At 41.0% G+C, this 20,498-nt stretch overlaps 1 long non-coding RNA gene across 1 annotated transcript in view; it reads right to left on the minus strand.

Annotated features, from left to right (window-relative positions):
• Positions 1 to 10,422: 10,422 nt before the first annotated feature.
• Positions 10,423 to 20,498, minus strand: part of LOC145722759 (uncharacterized) — a 39,335-nt gene continuing 29,259 nt past the window's right edge. Inside the window, exons 4-5 of the long non-coding RNA XR_014147274.1 lie at positions 16,097 to 16,372; positions 10,423 to 10,989 (exon numbers count right to left, since the gene is read on the minus strand). This is a non-coding gene — a long non-coding RNA (uncharacterized LOC145722759). The remainder of the gene's footprint in view (positions 10,990 to 16,096; positions 16,373 to 20,498) is intronic.

Consider the following 20,498-nt stretch of genomic DNA (forward strand, 5'->3'; position numbering starts at 1 on the left):
ACACAAAGCCAGATGTATATGTTTCTTCCAGTTCTCAAACTCTGTTTAATGTTGTTTCAAACAGTTGCCTTCATGTCCCATCTTAAGTTCCTAGTAGCTGACACATGTCTAAATATTTTTGTTAAAAATCCTGACAAATACTTCTGGACCAGAAAGCAAACTTCTGCTGTAGAATTTTGCTGCATTTAGACAGAACTTTAAAAAATGAAAGAATTTATTTTAAAAAGCATCTTCCCTTTGGATGCTAAACCAATTCCCATTCCCCTTTCTGTGTGGCCTGGGATCAGGTCACTCAGATCTTAAGTTTGATACTATCACATCTCGGAAAAAAGTCCCCAAGTTCAAGCCAACTGTAAAATCCCCTGGTAAGGTTTAATTTGCTAAGTAAAAGCAGAGAAAGTAGCTTATAGCAAAGACTCAAGTAATACTCTTGTTAGTCTCCACTCCAAAGTACTTTTTGCATACGCCTTCTATAAATTCAGACCTACCTGAAATGCTAGCTCCAAAATACTTATCAATTGTGGAATCTTGGGATATGTAACTTCTGGGTGTCTCAGTTTCATCTTAGGTTTAGTGGGATAATAATAGCTTACATAGTTATTGTGAGGCTTAAAAGTAAGACAAAATGCTTAGCACGCTGTGTGGTAGGTGGTAAGTATGTTATCAGCATTGTCACTATATGGCTTTAATGTCTGTCTTCTCCATATTTTCATAAACCCAGCAGGTGGGAAAATGTAATTAGGAGACTAGCTATAGATTTATGAAATTATTCTCCTTTTCCTAAAATATTATGAGGAATTCCAAAGTTGAGTTAGCTAACTCAAATCATATTTTATTTTATTATTATTTTTTTAAATTTAATTTAATTTTATCATGTTATGTTAGTCACCATACAGTACATCATTAGTTCTTGATGTAGTGATCCATGATTCATTGTTTTCATAGAACACCCAGTGCTCCATGCAGTATGTGCCCTCCTTAATACCCACACTTTATTTTAAAGATTTTATTTATTTATTTATTTATTTATTTGAGAGAGAGAGAGAGATTGGGAGAGCCTGATGTGGGGCTCAATCTCACGACCCTGAGATCATGGCCTGAGCCAAAATTCAGAGTCAGACACTTAACTTACTGAGCCACCCAGGTGCCCCAAATCATATTTTATTAAAAGACATTACAGGGTGCCTGGGTGGTTCAGTCCATTAGGCATCTGCCTTCGGCTCAGGTCATGATCTCAGGGTTCTCAGATTGAGTCCCACTCAGGCTCCATGCTCAGCAGGGAGTCTGCTTGTCTGCCTGCCCCTCCCCCTTGCTCATGCTCTCTCTCTCTCTCTCAAATAAATGAATAAATAAAATCTTCAAAAAAAGACATTCCAACCTGCAGTCCCAAAAAGGAAAGAAATACTGAAAAGTTAGGAGATAAAGAAGTACGTTTTTTAACATTATCAAATCTAATCAGTTTGAAGTGTATCACTCAACTCCCCCTTCCCAGTCTGGGCAGATTGGAACAGAACTGGGTGCTAGACAAAATGCTGTCAATCCGTGGCCTGACATGAAAAGAACTGGTCCAATCACGTTCCTGTCTTGGGGAAAAGAATAGTAATGGTCGCTCAAGCCGAGAAGACAGAGAGAGCTGCCACATCCCAGCAAATAAGTGATGCGCTGGAGGAAGACCGAACAGAGGGAACGGGAGTGGCTGTGGGTGAGACAGAGTAGAGCTGATGGGCCAGGCTGATGACAGGACATCTGGAGCTGCCCTTGTTACTTGGGGACAGAAGACACGTGATGTTCTTCCGTCTCTACATCTTACTCTGAGTGTAGAGAATATCTGTGCTCCTGGAACGTCATGATACTGCTACCAGATATGAGAAGAAGCTTTTGTCACCATGTCCCAAATGAAAACTAGATTTGGATGTTATCACCGTCAATCATGTCAGGTGTGAAAGAGGAAGCAGTCACCTCAGATGGAAAAGTGGTGACCACATTGGGTTTGTGGAACATGACTGTGGACAGGCCTCCTTCTCCACCTCTCTTCAAAAGGGAAGCAGGCTGTGGTCTCTAGTTCTCCTGAGATTTTTTCAACAATTCAAGAAAGAGACCAGATGAACATAGGTCTGAAAATCAATGGGGTAATATCCAGTTATTAATGCTCTACTTGGCAGAAATAGAACCTGGTTGAGGAGTTCCTTTGATTTTCCTCTAGAATTCTGAAACTTTATGAAAAATTGCCTACTAATTATTTTGGTGTCTGGGCAAGAGAACAGAATCTACTCAACCCTCTGGCTCAGAAGTCCCCTGGAACAGGTAGGTCTTGTGTTTCTGGAAGCCTGTATTTCCATGCGCATGTATCTTTCTAATAAATGCCCCACTGTCTGAGGTACTTGAATCTGGTAAGAAGGCCTCCCTGGATTAATTTAATAATTCATTCAGCCCAGAATGCTCCCTCTGGCAGTAGAGTTCAGAACAGATATTTTGTGACATAATTTTCGGGTTCCCATCACCACCACCACCACCAACACATTATTCATTAGAATTATTTCCAAAGAGTCCAGCCCTTCCAATCATGAGTTAACAGGCCCATTTTTACAACATGGTTACTTCGATTATGTATTGTTAAGATTTTGCGTCACTACAAATAAAGAAAATCCTACTCCAGTCACTTCACGAAATAGAGGCATATCTTTCTATCAAAGTAAGAAGTCTGGAGGTCATCAGAGGCTCAACAATCCCAGTGCTTCAGTGAAGATCTTGGCTTTTTCCTCATGGATGTAATGACTGCCCTTGTACTACAGTATTATTTAAGTCATGTCATTTTCTTGTCTTCCTCCAGAACAGACAGGCAAATCCTAGGGTCCCCAGTCCTAGGGTCTAGTTGAGCTCTTCTCCTGTATGGGTTTTCTGCGACAGTTTGTAGTTGGCCCAGCTCCCAGGTAAACATTTCGGAGAATTCCATCAGCCTACATCCATGGGACACCAACACTAGGCATCACAAACATCCTCTTACTTCCTCTCTCCTCCTTTCCCTTTCCTGAGTTTTCATGCCCAGAAGTCATATCTACAAAAGGCTATTCCACTGAAAGACAAATATATCACGTTTCTCATGTGCCCCTTAAGCTGCCTAAATAGATTTTCCCTTCTTCACTGTCTTGAGAACCATTTTGTTACCCTGAATCCCAAGGTGGGCAACTACAGCTGAGATGCTTTTAGTAAAATCCCCATTTGCTTTCAGTGAGCTTTGGCAATTTCTCAGTGTTTTATTCCACCCCTCCACCCACCCACACACACACTGTTCTTTCCTCCCAGAAGCTTCATTTAAATGTTTTTAAGCTGGTTGTCACTTATTTGTTCATACCGTCATGTTCCTGGCTTTCAAACACCAAGATCTTATATACCATGTTTATATCTAAAAAATATACATATAGAACAGGCTGGCATATCTCAAGATGCTATGGAATCAATATTTGAAGATGAACAGATTTAGAATCTATCCTGCAAATATTGTGTGGAGAAATGACGATTTTAGGAATCAGTCCTTTTTGGTTAATGGTAAAATTCCAGCTACAAAATTAACATTGAAAGAGATGCTGTCACATTAAAGATAATTAAATTATTGGTGAAGCACTCAGAACCTATTATATTTAGGAAACCAATGGATAGTGTCCAATTAAGTAATTTTAGCTACAACAGTATTCCAGTGCTGCTTATCTATAAGCTTGTCCTGGGAGTCTCTGTTGAAAATTTATTTACAAGTTTCTTATCACCCATAAATATGTTAATAGCTAAAGTAATTAAACTCCACTTGACATAGTATTTGACATAGGAAATAGGCTAACTGAAGAGGAAAATGTGGTTTTAATTTTTGTTGATCAAAATGTCATGTGTTTCATATATAAGATGGTTCACTTGGAACTAAATAGAGTAATCCAAGATTTATCTTATTCTTATGTTGCAAAATCATTTGGTATTTTTGAGGTGAAATGCCATGAACTGATTCAAATAATATGAATCCTAATTTCTTTTTACACATTTATGACTTTAAAATGATCCATAATATAAATAGTTTTTCACAAATTAAATATATGTATTTCTATCCTTCCAATGAATATATATATGTGTATGTATATATATATATATATATAGTTTCTTAGCAAGAGACTGGAATTTTATTAGCTATATTTATTATCACGTCACTGGGCACTCTGCTTCCAAATGCTCACACACAAGAACACACAGACACACACACCCAGACCCACACACAGACACACACACATCTCTACACATTGATAATCATTGTCATAATCATCACTCAGCAATGAATTGATGCCAGGATCTATCTAACACTTATTTGGTAACAATATGCTGGATTGTAATCAGGTCAGATGGTACTAATAAGGACAATTATTGGCTGAAAATTGAATTCTGACTCTATCTGCAATGGTTTATTTCTTCTCCCATCCTCATTACTTCTCATTTTGCTCTTCGTTCATTTCACAGTAATTTTACTAAAATAACCCTTGACCATATCTCTGGACTGAGAAGTCACAGCGGTGGTGAGTTCAGGCTGAAATGATCATGAGGGTGTTTTCCTTTGCCCCAGCTTTGCAACGAGGTTCTTAATCTTAGCGTGGGCTTGCATGGGAGATGAGGGGTCGGGGAGAAGAGAGCAAGAGGAAAGGTAAAAGGCACTACTTTAGTAGACACTAGAACATTTAGCATCTCTTCATTCTTTGTATGATCGCCTGTTAATGATCTGACAGAGAAGTAAACATCATATACCACTCTGCTCATCTTCTCCCTTCTTTCTGCTCACCTTCTCATCTTCTGTTGTCTCTGCTTTTTGCATCTTCATGCATCTTCTTTCCTATGTTCTTTCATGCCTGTCTCAGTTCTATCCCTTTGATACTGGGTAACCCTGTGATATTACATTAATTCGCATAGAAACATCTCCACATCTATCGTTGATGTGGCCAGTTATTCCTCTTGGATGTTTGGCCTGTTCTCCTAAGTTTGCTGCCAGGCAGGTGAATGGACGCTCCTTGCCAGCCCCGGGCTGCCTCAATGGTAGCAGGTGAATAACCCCTCCCGCGCGCCCATCTTTTTCAGAGCAGTCGCATTCAACTCCTTAAATCACGAAACAGGTCCTACACCTCCCTGGATTAAATGTTCCATGGTTGTCCTCCCACTCTCAAATAAAATCCTAACTCTTCGCCACAACGGTCCTCTGTAACCTGGTTCTTTTCTAAGTCTCTGCCTTGGGCCCTCTTTACTTTCCCCTGCCAGCACTGAGCTTTATCCATGCTCACTTTTCAGGTCCTCAAAGAACACAAAGTCCTTCTCACTCCAGGGTAGGTGAGGGGAGGGACTGGAAAGGGGCTTTGCACAGGCTCTTGCCATTGCCTAGAATCTTCCCCCAGGTCTTTGCCAAGCTTTCTCCTATTTCCTCTATTTAAATATCATCTACTCAAAGAGAGCCGTCCTGACTATGCTTCTTCCAGTACTTTCTCTCTCAAACACACATACTGACACACATATGCACACACACACCTACGTGCAGAGATACACATGTGCAGACACATGCATATACATGCACACAGAAATGCACGTGCACACGCAGACAACATGCACACACACACACGCGTGCACACGTGACCAATGCCACCACCATCGACACGGTCACCACCACAGTGACACTGCTTTTTATTTTCTTCACAGCACTGACTATATTTTTGTCTCGTTTATTTATTTTATGTATAGTATTTGTCTCCTCCACTTGGACATAAACTCCAAGACATTAGGGACTTATTTTCTCTCCACATAGCTATATCCCTCGTGCTGGGCACGTAGTAGGTGCCAACAAAATAAACTGAATTAAAATTTTAAACAGAAATCAAACCTTTTCTTAAAATGGAGGAATGAAAACACAACAGGAATTTGGAAAGGAAGGGTTAACAGCCAGCTTTGTAGTATTTTCTCAAGTCTTGGGGATCCCTGAGCATCTAACTCTTGTCCCTTGTAATCCTCAGGAAATTAGGAATTAGTATTCTAGCTTTAGAAGTGTAACTCTACCAAATCCCAGAGAAATGAGAATGCAGCCACGGACTGAGTACTGGACCAAGCCCTCACGGCAAGATAGTTTATCAGGTCATGAGCAACAAGCATCGATGGCCTGGAGCTTCCCCCAAGAATGGGGATAATCGACAGGGACTAGCTAGATCGTAGGACTAGCTAGATCAGGACTAGCTGTGTGACTAGGCAGAAAGATGAAGAAGGATCCGAGAAGTTGGCTTTCCTGAGCTGAACTTATTCATGCCTTGTCTCTCTTGGTCACATGCATTCTGAACGCAGATGGTTTTCAAAGTTTAATTCTCTTTGGAAGTCATATCTCTTTTGAAGAGGACCCCAAAGGACTGGGTGCTCAAAGGAAGAAGAGTTCCAGAGCCACAGGCCTTTAAATGTCAATGTATGAGATGGGAAGGTACTTCATCAGAACTGAAGATTAGACAAGTGTCAGCCAATTATGGCTCACTAGCCAAATCTGGCCAGCTGTCTGCTTCTTTCTGTAAATAAGGGTTTGCTGGACCAAGTCACGCTTATTCATTTCTGTGTTTAGTTTTGGCTGCCTTTGCCCCACAACTGCAGAGCATATGGCCTACAAGGCCTAAATTATTTACTGTTTGATGACTCCTGAATTAGAGCCTACAGACGAGACCCCATTTTATTTTAACAGTGAAACATCCAATTAGGAATCAACGTGAATTTACAAAGTAGCACTCAATGCAACCAGAATTCTACCAAATTTTGTTTGCATAGGACTCCGTCAGGCTCCTCATAGAATTTTCTCTCAAAACAACAACACAGCAACAAAATACTCTTGCTGCATTACACTCTGGACATTCTATTTGCAGCGTTGAGGCTCTCAACAGCTTGCCTCCCATACATTCTCCCTCTCTGCGGCCCCAACATGGGGTACACTATGCCTAGTACCATACTTGTGTGCTGTGATATTCAGAAAATGCTGTTAAGACTTCACAGGAATCACCACCTTCTTCCTCAGGAAGGGTGTTCTGCAACAGTTCACATTCCTCATCATCACTTACGGGTTTTTTGTTTTTGTTGTTGTTGGTCTTTTTTTTTTTTTTTTAGAATTGCATGTATACTTGAAAATGTTTCATTCACCACAGAGGTTGGGAAAATTATTTAAGATGATATTGCCTATTCATTTAAATTATTTAGACACGGAGAAGAAAGAGCCGTATTAAGGTCCAAGTTTGCGAAGAAATTTCTCTTAGAAATAACACATGAAATTTAAATTCTAAATTTAAATTCTAAGCTGAAAAATGCAACCGGAAGAAATAATAGTTTACATTCTGAGGCTCAGAAGGAATGGGTATCTTTCGACAGCTATAGCAAACTTGGGAAGCCTGAGGAAATGTTCCTTAGTAAACACTTGAGTGTTGATAATTTTCTGTCAATTCACAGGAATGTATGAAGACATTCAATCTGATGTTTACTTTACCAGATACAGATTTTTTTTTCTCTACAATTGTGAGGAATACATTGTTAAATAGGCAATAGAGATTTTAAATAACGTTTCCTTGCAAAAATTTGAACCAAGAAATAATCTCCCCTCTTTCTTTGTCCAAAATCGTGCCTGGAATACAGTAGACACTCAATAAATTACTGAATGAATGAATGGAAATTAAGTTCATGTATCATTCTGTACAAATACATTTGAAAAATACATCTCTTTTGCTGCGATTATCATTCCTGAATACATTTCTGACTGTATATTTTTGAGCTTTGCTTGTTATAGAATCACTTAAAATCAGATTATTGCCTAGGGAAAAAACTGGACAACATGCAAGGAAAAATGCTCAACCTAATTCAAACTCTTGTGCATAGTTCCACTGGCAAGAAGTCAGGGAAGGGCTCCATTGTATATTTGTTTTTAATATTTGCTGCACTACTTATAAGCCAAGATGAGCCACTTTATTAAAAATTAACAATGCCTGTAAAGATAGAAAAATAGGTTTATGTAACAGAAAAGTGTCCAGAAATATATGGCTCATTCACATATGCAGTCAATTCGTTTTGACCAAGACGCTGAGACAATTCAATGGAAGGAAGAAAATCTGTTAAACAAATGATGGTAGAACAACTGGATACATGTAGGGAAAAAGTTAATACCAACTCTCTTCTTTCACCACACATGAAACTTAGTTCAAAGCGGGTCATAGAACTAAATTTAAAAACTTTAATATATAAAATGTACAAGTATAAAAACTATAAAGCTTCAGGAAGAAACCAAAGGATAATGTCTTTATGACTTCAGGAGGCACAAAGACGTCTCAGACAAAACGCAAAAAGCACTAAACTTAAAAGAAAAGAATTTAAAATTTTTCCTTCATATAAATTAGAAACTCCTGTTCTTTAAAAACCACCATCAAGGGGCACCTGGGTGATTCAGTTGGTTAAGCGACTGCCTTCGTCTTGGGTCATGATCCCAGGGTCCTGGGATTGAGCCCCATGTCAGGCTCCCCGCTGAGCGGGGAGCCTGCTTCTCCCTCTGCCTCTGCCCCTCCCCTCCACTCACACTCTCTCTTGCTCTCTCTCTCTCTTAAATAAATAAAATCTTTAAAAAAATCACCCAAGAGAAGTGAGAACATATGTCTCACAAAAGACATATACAAATGTTTACAGCAGCTTTTAGGCTTAATAGTGAAAAATTTAAGAAACAACACAAGTGTACAACAACAGGTAAATGAGCAAGCAAATTATGGCACATTCATGGAATAGAATATTACCCCACAATAAAAATGAACAAACTTCTGATACAGTGATATAGATCTCACTCAAAAATATTTTGTTGAATAAACAAAAAGGATGCTGAATTATTCCACCTATGAACAGGCAAAGCTAATCTTTAAGGGACAGAAAGTAGATCGGTGATTGCTTGTGGGTGGGTGGGTGGGAGGAGAATGTACTGTAAAGGCTAATTGGCATGTTCTTATATTGATAACATTGGTGGGTAGATGGATGTAATCATTTGTCAAAACTCATCAAACTGTGTACTTAAAATGTGTGCCTTTTACTGGATGCGAATCAGTGAAGATAATATAAACAAGAAAAGAAACATCTAAAATGAACAAGAAATGTTAACCAGATAGTTAATAAAAGTGAGCTAGCAATCTCCAACAAGCTCATGTAAAAATGCTCAACTTCATTATTCAGGGAAATGCAAATTATAACCACAGTGCCATATCATTTCATACCCATTATAAAGTTAAGCATATGTCTACCATCAATTTCAATGCTAGGTCTGAATCTAAGATACATGAAACCATATGTTTACCAAGAAACTTGTACAAGAGTGGTTACAGCAGCTTTAGTTATATGACCCTCAAAGTGGAAACAAGCCAAATACCAATGAATAGAAGAAGAGATAAACAAATGTGGAATAATCCTATAATGCAATAATACGCACCTATAAAAAGAATTGAACTGGTAACATACACAGTAACATGTAATAATCTCAAAAACATTGTTGAGCCAAAGAAGCCAGATCCAAGAATATATACCGTGTGAGTCTATTCCTATGAAGTTCACAGACAGCCAAATTATTCTCTAGTGATAGAAATCAGAACACTCATTGCTCATAGACAAAGGACTGGAAAGGATATGAGAATGCTTTCTGGATGATAGAAATGTCCTGTGTCTTGCTGAAGGTGATAGTTTACATGGTTATATATATTTGTCAAACTCACTGATTTTAAGCACTTGAATTTAAGAACTTAAGATCAGTTACATTTTGCCACGTACATTTTATCTCAATTAATAAAAAAATCCACCAACTCAACTGAGTAACTATAGCCTTTCTCACCCTTTTTCTTTCAAGGATAATTTGGTTAATAAACATATAATCCTGGATTAATGTAAAAACATTTTATCTGCCTTTCTTTCAAGATAATTATTTTTAGATAATTATACATTTAAATAATATTATTCCTGGGGCACCTGGGTGACTCAGCCCAGTTGCGCATCTGACTCATGGTTTTGGCTCAGGTCATGATCTCAGGGTCGTGAGATGGAGCCCTGCATCGGGCTCTGTGCTCAACGCAGAGTCTGCTTGAGATTCTCCCCCTCTCCCTCTGCCCCTCGCCTCCCCCCACTCTTTCTCTCTCTCTCTGTCTCTCAAATAAAAAGAAATAAATAAAATCTTTACATAATATTATCCTTTCAAATGGAATTTGGTTTTAGTTCTCTTTCAGCCCCTAAAACATTGACTCCATAATTCACATTACCTCCAGCATCATCCAATGAAGTAAAATGATACCTGTTACTTTGTTTTAGCAGTACTTGAGGGTTTTTACTTCATGATTCATTATTTTTATTTGGGGTTCCTTTTCTATAGTGAGAAAGTATTTACGACATACTAGTGAGACAGAAGTGGAGGAGATCAGGATGACCTAACATAAGAGTCTATTATTAGTGGAAAGGTAAGGTTGGAGACTGACTGATTAGTTAGATAACAGAGGAAAAGCACGCCTTCTGAGAGAGCCTCACCTGGTAATATTTGTTGTCACCCTTCTGCTTCAGCTTGTACCATGGCCTGCTGAGCCCCTCAGGGAGGGGGCTGGTGGAAACAGGAGCAGAAGAGCTGGGAGCTCCACGATTCACATGCCCTCCCGCAGGAGTTCTTAGAGTTTGCGGGGTGGGCTGCCGGGAAGAGGAACCCCAGCCTTTGAAGCCTGGAGGTATCCTGGCAACCTGTCAACAAAAGGGACAGGACTGAGCTCTCTGGTAACGGATTGGAAAAATCCAAAACAAGGGGTGGAGGGACTCTGAAACCAGCAGTACAACAGGTATGGATCTCAGATTTCTTGGAAGTTGACTCCAACGGACTGAGCTCCAAGGGAGGAGAGGTGCATGAATTTAAGTCACAAGGCTCTTCTCAGGGAGGAAACGGAGTAGAACCGACTTTTTCTTTTTCTAAGGAAGAAAAAGAAACAATTTACTGACTGTCTTACTGATCTTGTCTAAGGTCTTTAGAAAGCATCATCTATAGTGAGGAAGCTTGGCCTCTTAGGGAGACAGATGGAGGTTCTCCATGAAGATGTGGACATTATGGGGAGTTTATTTTCTAATGTGTCCCAAGTTACAGCAAACAACTTTAAGAACTCAGGTCAACATTTTAAAATGTATCTGAAAGAATGATTTTTCTAAGGCCCATATTTAAAAATACTGAGAGATTAAGCTAATTGTGGTACATTCTTGTGATGAAATACTCTGCACACACTAAAGCTCCTGAGGTAAAAGAGTTTACAAACGTGGGGAAAGTACATAGTCTATTTGTGGGAAGAGAAGCTCCGAAACAGAATAAATGCTCCGATCTCATCAACCTCTGCATGTGTGCTCGCACGTGCGTGTGTGAGAGTGCATGTGCTTAACTCAGAGAATGCACACTGAGATGTTTATAGTAGTAGTTGCTGGATAATGTTGAAAAGATCCTACTAAATGTTCCTTAAGATGAGGAGTTGGGGGAAAAAATACGCCCTGACCTCTAAGATTCTACAACCCTGTTTCTTGCCCCCAGATAACTGATTTGGGAAATACAGGTGATTCACAGGACTGTGAATTCTATTGAATTCATGTCTAAAGAGCCTGCTGCACGATGAAGCTCCGCATCCTCACATTCTGCGATGCTCCAACGATGACTATTTATATAGAGAGATTTAATGATGTTTCAATTATACTATCACCTAAAGTAGTTCCAGTTTGGATGTTGTTCTCCTGAAACCTTTCCTAAAATGTCACAGATAAACGAAAGAGCGTGCCTTAAGTGACTAAGCGTGGGAGTGAGAAAACTTCGTTTTACAGCGGGCTGTTTCCTAATTTGTGGGTCCCTAGTTAACCTATTTTGTACTTGACCCAAACTCCATGTTTTCTCGGCCCTACTGTGAGCTCAGTGAGATATTTCTCTAAAGACATTGCCCAGTAAATAAACACCATCGCACATGCACCCACAGTATTCCGTTCAGTGGCCAGCCACTTGGGCCAGATGGCAGAAGAACAGATAGGAAACCCTGGCCTAGGGCAGGACAGCCCGGGAAAACACGGACAGCAGATACCGCCGTGCTTAAATAGGGCAAAGGGCTCTTTATCCGGGCTGGAGAGACTGCTCTGGGGAAGCCTGAAAACAACAGGTCCTCCAGGAGCGGGCATATGCATCTGCTGGGCAGCTAAGAGCGCATTCAGAGCCCTCTCCTCTCTGGTGGGGTTGCTGACTTACCAGCAGCTTTTCTGCATTTATCAGAGCGGCTTCTGAAACTGGCTGCTGAGGAGCCTTTGTTTTCTTGCAAATTCGGGACCCATGTGAAATTCATGGGGTTGTAGTTTCAGCTTAAAGTGAGCTTCCGGGTGTTCAGATCTATTTCATCTTGGCCCAACAGGCCTTCCTAGGTCTCTCTGTCTCTCTCGGTCTCTCTCTTTCTCAGCCTTTTAAAGGGACCAACGCTTTTGAGCCGCTTATATTTAAACGACAGAAAGATCAAGCTCAAAAGGCATCTCGGACATCAAATAGCTCTTACAACACAACCTTTTGATGACTTAAGTGTAAACGAAGCAGGAACATATGGATTCCATTTCCCATTAGGCACACACGGTCCTTAAAAAAAAAATCGAGGGAGAATGTGCTCAGCACGATGTATTCTGTTTGCTCGAAACTAAAATAGTTGAAGAATACTTGAAGGCTGATGAATCCAAAATATTTACCCATCCCTATATTTAACATCGAGGAGCAAAGCCCTTGATTCACAGCAACAGGGAAAGTGCTCACACGTGCTGAGTGGACAACCAGCAACCCGTTTAAGATGCAAGGGACCTCATGAGAGACGATGGACTCTGAAAAACAAACTGAGGGTTCTAGAGGGCAGGGGGGTGGGAGGATGGGTTAGCCTGGTGATGGGTATTAAAGAGGGAACGTTCTGCATGGAGCACTGAGTGTTATGCGCAAACAATGAATCATGGAACACTGCATCAAAAACTGATGATGTAATGTATGGTGATTAACATAACAATTAAAAAATTAAAAAAAAAAAAAGATGCGAGGGAACTGTGGTCCATTTTCTTTTCCCTCGCCGGGTACTCAGCTCAACCTCAGATCAAAGACAGCACTTCCTTCAACAGACTTAGTCCGGTTTGGGTTTGCATGAGCTTTTTTCACCTACAAAAATTGCGAGTAATTTCAAGCTCTTGGCTGTCCATTCATGTTTGTGTCCCTGTGGGGTGATGCCAGGCTCCACCAATAATCGAGATCTGACCCCTTGTGGCAACAGCCCCACCACAAGGAATCTGGTTTCTGTTCCCTTCATAAAATCACAGCTGTTGTGCCCGCACAAGCCCCTGACTTTTTCATTAAAGGAATAAATCACAGTGATTTTTATGGAGCAGGAGAAATACGGCTCCTTGCTGGTTTCTCCGAAGGTCCTGACGTCCCTTCAATGATGCAAAATCCAAGTCCCCCTCTGAAAGCGACTTATAATACTTTTGTATACTTCATTCTTTATACTGGACAGGGGCTACATTCTGCGTGCAAGATTTTTTTTTTTTTAATGGTAGCAGCAGGAACTCAAACAGGATGTTTGTGAAGTTTGGCAAAATAGGTCCCCTGGGTGTCCTGTTCTCTTCTACCCAGTTATGGTTTACTTTGCCTTTCTGCCTGACTCAGAAACAGCAAGAGTCCATTAGCTCAAACCCTTTCACAACCCTACCAGGTGAAGCATGAGTATCCTTGTTCTACAGATGAGGAACCGGCTTTAAGCAACTTGCCCCTAGTTGCAAGGCTAACCCCAAAGCAAGGCTGGGACTGAAATGTGTGTCTTGCTGATACCTGAGGACTCCCCTTTCATGGCCTACTGCAAGACCTCACTGTCAGATTGCCACACAGGACAGTCTGATCTCAAGAGAGTTGTTTTCCAAGCTACAACTTTTGTCACAAGGAAAGGGTTTTATACGCTGCATCGAATTTGAAGAGGTCTAAATTTAAACATTTGCAGAAAGTGTCCTGTGGTAGATTAGAAAGGGCACAGGAAATGCGTTAAATACAGACTTTTTAAACTTAAAAAATAAAGTATATTTGATGCACCAGAGTCTTGCGCAACACGTCTTAAACACCCGAGGACTCCTTGCCCCAGGACAGTGTTCCTCAACCTTTCTTTTTTCATTATTGCTCTCTCTCCAAATCATTTTATATATATATATATTTTCATATCACCTCCAACCAGGAGATTTTAATACCACAGATAAACTTGATATCTGTTTATGCATTATGGCCCCATGGTGGGCCATAAACCAATGTATTATCTAAAGTTATGTCACCCCCAAAGCCCATTTATACTGCCTCCATGGAATGCATGCCTGAGGGACATACATCCAAAGAGCTGACAAGGCTGGCCTCTGATAATCTATAGTTAAGCTGATACACAGAAAAAGCGACCAAGAGGACATAGAAACCATGGAAACCTTCCTAAATTGCCAAAACAAAAAGCGGAGCAAATTGCCCTTCAACTGTGTGCAAGAGAAAAATGGATTTGTTTGCAGAGGCCAATAAGGGTATGATATTTTCTATGCACTTGAGTGGTTTACCATAGAACCAGAACTTTTGGAGCTGAAGTGGGCTTTAGAATAGCCTCTAGCCCAGCCAACTGTCTTCAGGCAGAAGTACATAATTGGCCTGACTTTTTTAAATTGATGAGGCAGAGGACATTAAATTATTTGTTTATGTGCCACAGATTTCAAACTCAGACTCCAATGGAAAAAAAAAATTGTCAAAGGACTCTCTTGCTTTATCCTTGGCATAATGAAAAACATTGCCAGGGCAGAGAGAAAGATTTCTTTCTTTTGATCTCCCTTCCTATGGATGGGGGATGCTTTTTTAGTATTATATCTAGGCGTTCCAGTGATTATAAAATATTTTGTAGTACACTGTGTTGGAAATCCTCCTCTCTCGAAGGCCTTCGATTCTCGGTTTTAAATATCTGCTGTGAATCTGGACAACCCTTCACAAGTTCTGGCTCTCTCCAGAACGTCCTGACACACCCCTCCATCTTGCTTCTCTTCCTCTTTTTCAATACCCACCACACCAAGCCAAACACAGAACTTGTACATACTAGGTGCCCACAAATATTTACCCACCAAGCTGGGCACACACCTTTCTTTGTTAAAAAGGATGATGTGACTAGCTTGGTTGAAGGTAATTAAAAGTTACAAGATGTTAAGCCCCGATTAATCCTTAAAGTTTTCTACTTAATGTAATATAAACATTTTGAAATAATTTTGCTTCTCTTTTCAGAGAACTGGCAGAAGTCCAATGCTTTATGGCATGTGAACAATAAATATTTAATAAATACTTAATCACCAGTTTATTGCCCACAGATTTTCAAAGCTGGTTTAAATTAGAGTGTTCATGGCTGATAACAGTCTCATATTTTACCTTTCCATGTGCATTTTATGAAGGGCATTTCAAACTCTAAATTGAAAACCGTAAGTTATAAGAGGATTCCCTCTTATTTTCATTCTTTTTAAAAATTTTTATTTATTTGACACAGAGAGAGAGAGCTCAGGCAGGGGGAACAGCAGAGGGAGAGGGAGAAGCAGGCTCCCCGCTGAGCAGGGAGCCCGATGTGGGACTTGATCCCAGGACCCTGGGATCACGACCTGGGCCAAAGGCAGACGCTTAACTGACTGAGCCACCCAGGAGCCCTCTTATTCTCATTCTCTCCATAGGTCTCAGAGGGAGGGGCATTTCTCCTCCGGTAGTGGGCTTCCCTGATTAGTCCCTTCTCTCTAGCACCTTTCATTTCTTCTATTCTACCGGCTTCTTCCCCTCAGACTTCACACAGTCTCAGGTGTCCTCTATTTTAAGAGACAAGAATCTGTGCACTTACCCTCTTCCTGATAAGAGTGGTCTAAGTCACTGCCTCTCTTCTCATGACTTCCTTCAGTTTTTACCCTGTCTTGGCCTATCATCTGGTTTCTATCCCCTTTTTCCCTAAAGCATCTTCTTAGAATTTAAACAGTGGCATCCCAATCAACTCACCTAAGAGTCTTTCCACTCTCCATCACCTTCGGCGACTTTGATGTATTTAACACGGTCACCCTCCAACCCATTAGAAATTCTCTCCTCTTAACCACCCCATTGATTAAACAAAAAATACACATTCCTCAGGCTAACTTTAAGTCTTGATGAATATAAATACGATCCAGTCAAGGAGTGAAGAGTGCAAAGCCTAAGTCATGTCCCACAGTTCCTGGATGAGTTAGGAGAGACATGGCAGCTGGTCAGATGTCAGTAAGGAATGCTGTATTCTGAGACCTAGAAAGAAAGAAGAGAGGTCACTCTTTTGTGCACCACATCTTATGCCAGGCAATAGGCTACTGGGTTGTCCCGCTGCTATGGTAGGTTGGAGTTTTCTGTCTGTCTTCACTCCCTGATTAACCACAGATCTTTGTTAAGACAGAAACTTGGTTAGAGTGCTAACTCATGAAAGCTTTACCAAAGAATAGACCCGTATCAGCAAGACCAAGTTTGTTTGCCTTGTAGAGGCTCATGGTAGAGGCAGACCGTGCCTTACGATGAAGCTGTTAGCTCTCAGAGTATAGCAGACCACGTCCCCATTGCCCTCGCAAGGTACTTAATGAAGCTAGATTGAGGGTACATGGTAAGGGACACCAGGAAATGACAACTCGGGTTGGTCCAGATACCAATCCTAGTCTGACTATATGAATCAAAATAAAAGTTGATAGGAAAATCATCCTCTGAATCATTACTTCTTTTTTTTTTTTTAAGATTTTATTTATTGGGGCGCCTGGGTGGCTCAGTTGTTAAGCGTCTGCCCTCTGCTCAGGTCATGATCTCAGGGTCCTGGGATCGAGCCCCGCATCGGGCTCCCTGCTCGGCGGGAAGCCTGCTTCTCCCTCTCCCACTCCCCCTGCTTGTGTTCTCTCTCTCACTGTGTCTCTCTCTGTCAAATAAATAAAATCTTTAAAAAAAAAAAAAAGATTTTATTTATTTATTTGACAGAGACATAGCGAGAGAGGGAACACAAGCAGGGGGAGTGGGAGAGGGAGAAGAAGCCTCCCGCCGAGTAGGGAGCCCGACGCGGGGCTCGATCCCAGGACCCTGGGACCATGACCTGAGCCGAAGGCAGACGCTTAATGACTGAGTCACCCAGGCGCTTGAATCATTACTTCTGAACTGGTAATGATCCCTCCCTCCACCTCAGGGACGTTTGGCAATGTCTAGAGTTATTCTGGGTGGTCACATATGGGGTTGGCGGGAGTGCCACCAGCATCTGTGGGTAGAGGTCAGGGATGCAGCTAAACATTATACAATGCACAACATAATATGCCCTCAATAGCAAGGAATTACCTGGTTCAAAATGTCAGTAGTGCCAAGGTTAAGCCTCGTGCTCTAGACTCTCTGGGCGTTCAAAGGAGAACGCTTTCTTTCCAGAACAGGCAGGGTCAGCTCTAGACTCTCTGGGCGTTCAAAGGAGAACGCTTTCTTTCCAGAACAGGCAGGGTCAGCTCTAGACTCTCTGGGCGTTCAAAGGAGAACGCTTTCTTTCCAGAACAGGCAGGGTCAACAGGCTCTTTTCAGACTCATGGTGCATAACTAAGGGATTACATTACAAATGAAGCAGCAGGTACAGAAAGCCTAAGTAGCTTAGTCATATTTCTGCAGCCAACAAGTGAGGACACCTTGGAAATGTGAACACAGGCCCTGCCTGCCTGACTTCAAAGCCTATACTCTTTTCCACATCATCTACTCCAAGCAGCTAGGCGGCAGACATTCAGTCGTATGTGACTAAGTGTAAAATCACTTTTGCAATGTCAAAGCCAGTTAGAGAAAGTGCAGGGACAGAGGAGGGAGATTAGTCTTCTCCCATGCAAGTTGTAATGGAATTAGAGTGGGCAGGAATACAGCTAGGAGCCATAAAGTGTGGGCAAGTGCATACGCTGAGGAACGAGGCCAGAGCCCAGTTACAGGAAGATATTAAGACAAGTTCAGCTGGGCTGGTCAAGGGCAGCCGTACTGAAATTCACTCCTAGATAAAGCACAGACTGGCAGGGGCTTTTGAGAGGTAATGATCCCAGTCAGGTAAACTTGGTCGTGACCAAGTTGTCTGTTATCCCCCATGAGCCTTTAGCCACACTGCTCTCCTGCCCCTCCCCACCCAGCTTCCGCTCCTAGCAACTTCTCCCCCTCTTCCCGAATGCTCCTTCTCAGAGCAGCTGTTCTAACACAACCACTGAATTTTGAACTTTTCGGCTAGTGGGGTTCATGTTGTTAACAAGACATGATCTCTCCAGTATCAGACTCAAAATGGGTATGTTTATTTTCTATGGTTTGGGAGTCCCTGCTTTAACAAACATTAGCATTTTCTGTAGTCTAAATTTACCCCACTTCATTTTAGAAGAGTCATTTAAGGTTCAGAGGGAGAAAATTATCCATCCAGTGCAATGGAGAGCCAAGAAGGATATGGCCTTTGTTTGCTCACTCTGTCTTTTGATACTACATTGATTTTTTTTTCAATGAGCAATACACATATATGTGTGTATACATATACACACATACATATGCAATATGCATATGCTTTCTTGAATGGGATATATATATATATACATATATATATATATATATATATAGCACCAAAAAATGAAAAAAGAGCACACATGAAAAAGTAAATTCTTTTCCCACCTCTGACTCACCAGGTTCCCACTCCAGGTCCTACTCCAGCAGCAACCTGTGTTACCAGTTTCTTTTGCATCCTTCCAGAAAGCCTATGCATTGACAGTCACATAGCTATGTGGGAATCCTGCCTCATGACCCACAGGCGGGTGCCCTTCCCATTCCTCTTCATGGCCACTGCAGCTTCTATTGCTCAAGAGGAGCCACGACAAAACAGATGACACATTTGTGCTGTTGAAGGAAAACTCAGTGACTCAGATAGACACAAATTGTTCCATACACCTTTCATCCTCATTACCAGGTAACTTTGCCAAGGTCAAGTGGTGACATTCTGATTTACCACAGAGCAGACTGGACACAACTCCCATTTGACGAGAATCTGGAACTCAAATACCAGAAAAAGAAAAAAAAAAAAACCAATATTTTCTTAAGGCTTCCAGTTTCATAATTGAACTTGCTTTCTTGCTTTGTTGAAAATATTATTTTCCTTTCAGTTCAATGACCACAGTCAATCTGAAAGAATAAAAACAAGACTCCCCCAAATCCCCAAATTCATCACCAAATTGCTAAATTTAAAATCCAGTTTCACCATCTTCTTGACATCTCCATTTAGCATCTCTGAGAACGAGGACCAAGGAGCCCCACTGTTTTCACTAGCCAGGTCAGGCGGAGCCAAATCCAGGTTCCAGGTACGAAATCAAATTTGGCTCGCTGTGGCTTTACCATTTACAAGAATCTGTATTCACATAAATCAGGGATACATTTCTCTTGGCTCTTACGGAGACCCTTTTAAATAGTGACTTCAGCCCTCCTTTGTCCGGGTTGCCTAAAAGTGGACAATTTTCACAAGTTTGCTTTGGCACCCATGGCATGAATTTTTATTGAAAGTCTCAGTTGTTTTAGTGGGCACCACAGTCTGCCAGCAGATCTCTGTAGGGGCCTCCCAGCCAATTCGATGAGAACTATGTGCACTTAAAACATGCCAAATGTTGTAAGAAGTGACACGTCCTCCAACTCTTTGCTTGCTTGCATACAACCACTGATTCACTTGCACTTTTGTTTTAAGGACACACTATTGAGTGTGTCTGCAGCATTTCTGAAATCAAACAGCTATGTCTATATTGAAGTTTATTCTGGTTTTTCCCTACAAAGATTTCTTTATCTCTGGAGTTATACTCAGTGTCTTCTATCATATCAAAAAGGTAAGGCAACAGAAAAATAAGTTTATTGGGAGCATACCTCTTCCGTTGAATTAAACAAGTAAAGATTTTGTTGGGAAGAGATGGGAAGGTCGCCCAAACCCATTCTCAGAATGCCCTTTAAGTCACCACTGGGAAAGAGCAGTGATTTAGGAGGCTTCAAATAAATGTACAGAGGTATGTGGAGACCAAAAAAGACATCTGTTATTTTTATGCTACCTATGTAAATCATCACATAATCACCAGGAAGTCAAACCGTAATTGGCTTAAATCGGCATTTACAAGGTCCTTGCCCCAAGATTGAGAAGTCTTCTGACATCATTCCTTTATTTTCTGATTTTTTTCTATATTCCATTTTAACCTTATGTCATATTACTTTGTATCATTGAAAACCTTTTTAGAATTTTACTTTATGAAATGCTTAAGAAGGCTTAGCTTATTTTTATTTTTTATTTTTTAAAGATTTTATTTATTTATTTGAGACAGAGAGAATGAGAGAGACAGAGAGCACATGAGAGGGGGGAGGGTCAGAGGGAGAAGCAGGCTCC

The sequence above is a fragment of the Leptonychotes weddellii genome, chromosome 7 (genome assembly GCF_054177405.1).
Source record: "Leptonychotes weddellii isolate Sample4059 chromosome 7, ASM5417740v2, whole genome shotgun sequence".
NCBI lineage: Eukaryota > Metazoa > Chordata > Mammalia > Carnivora > Phocidae > Leptonychotes > Leptonychotes weddellii.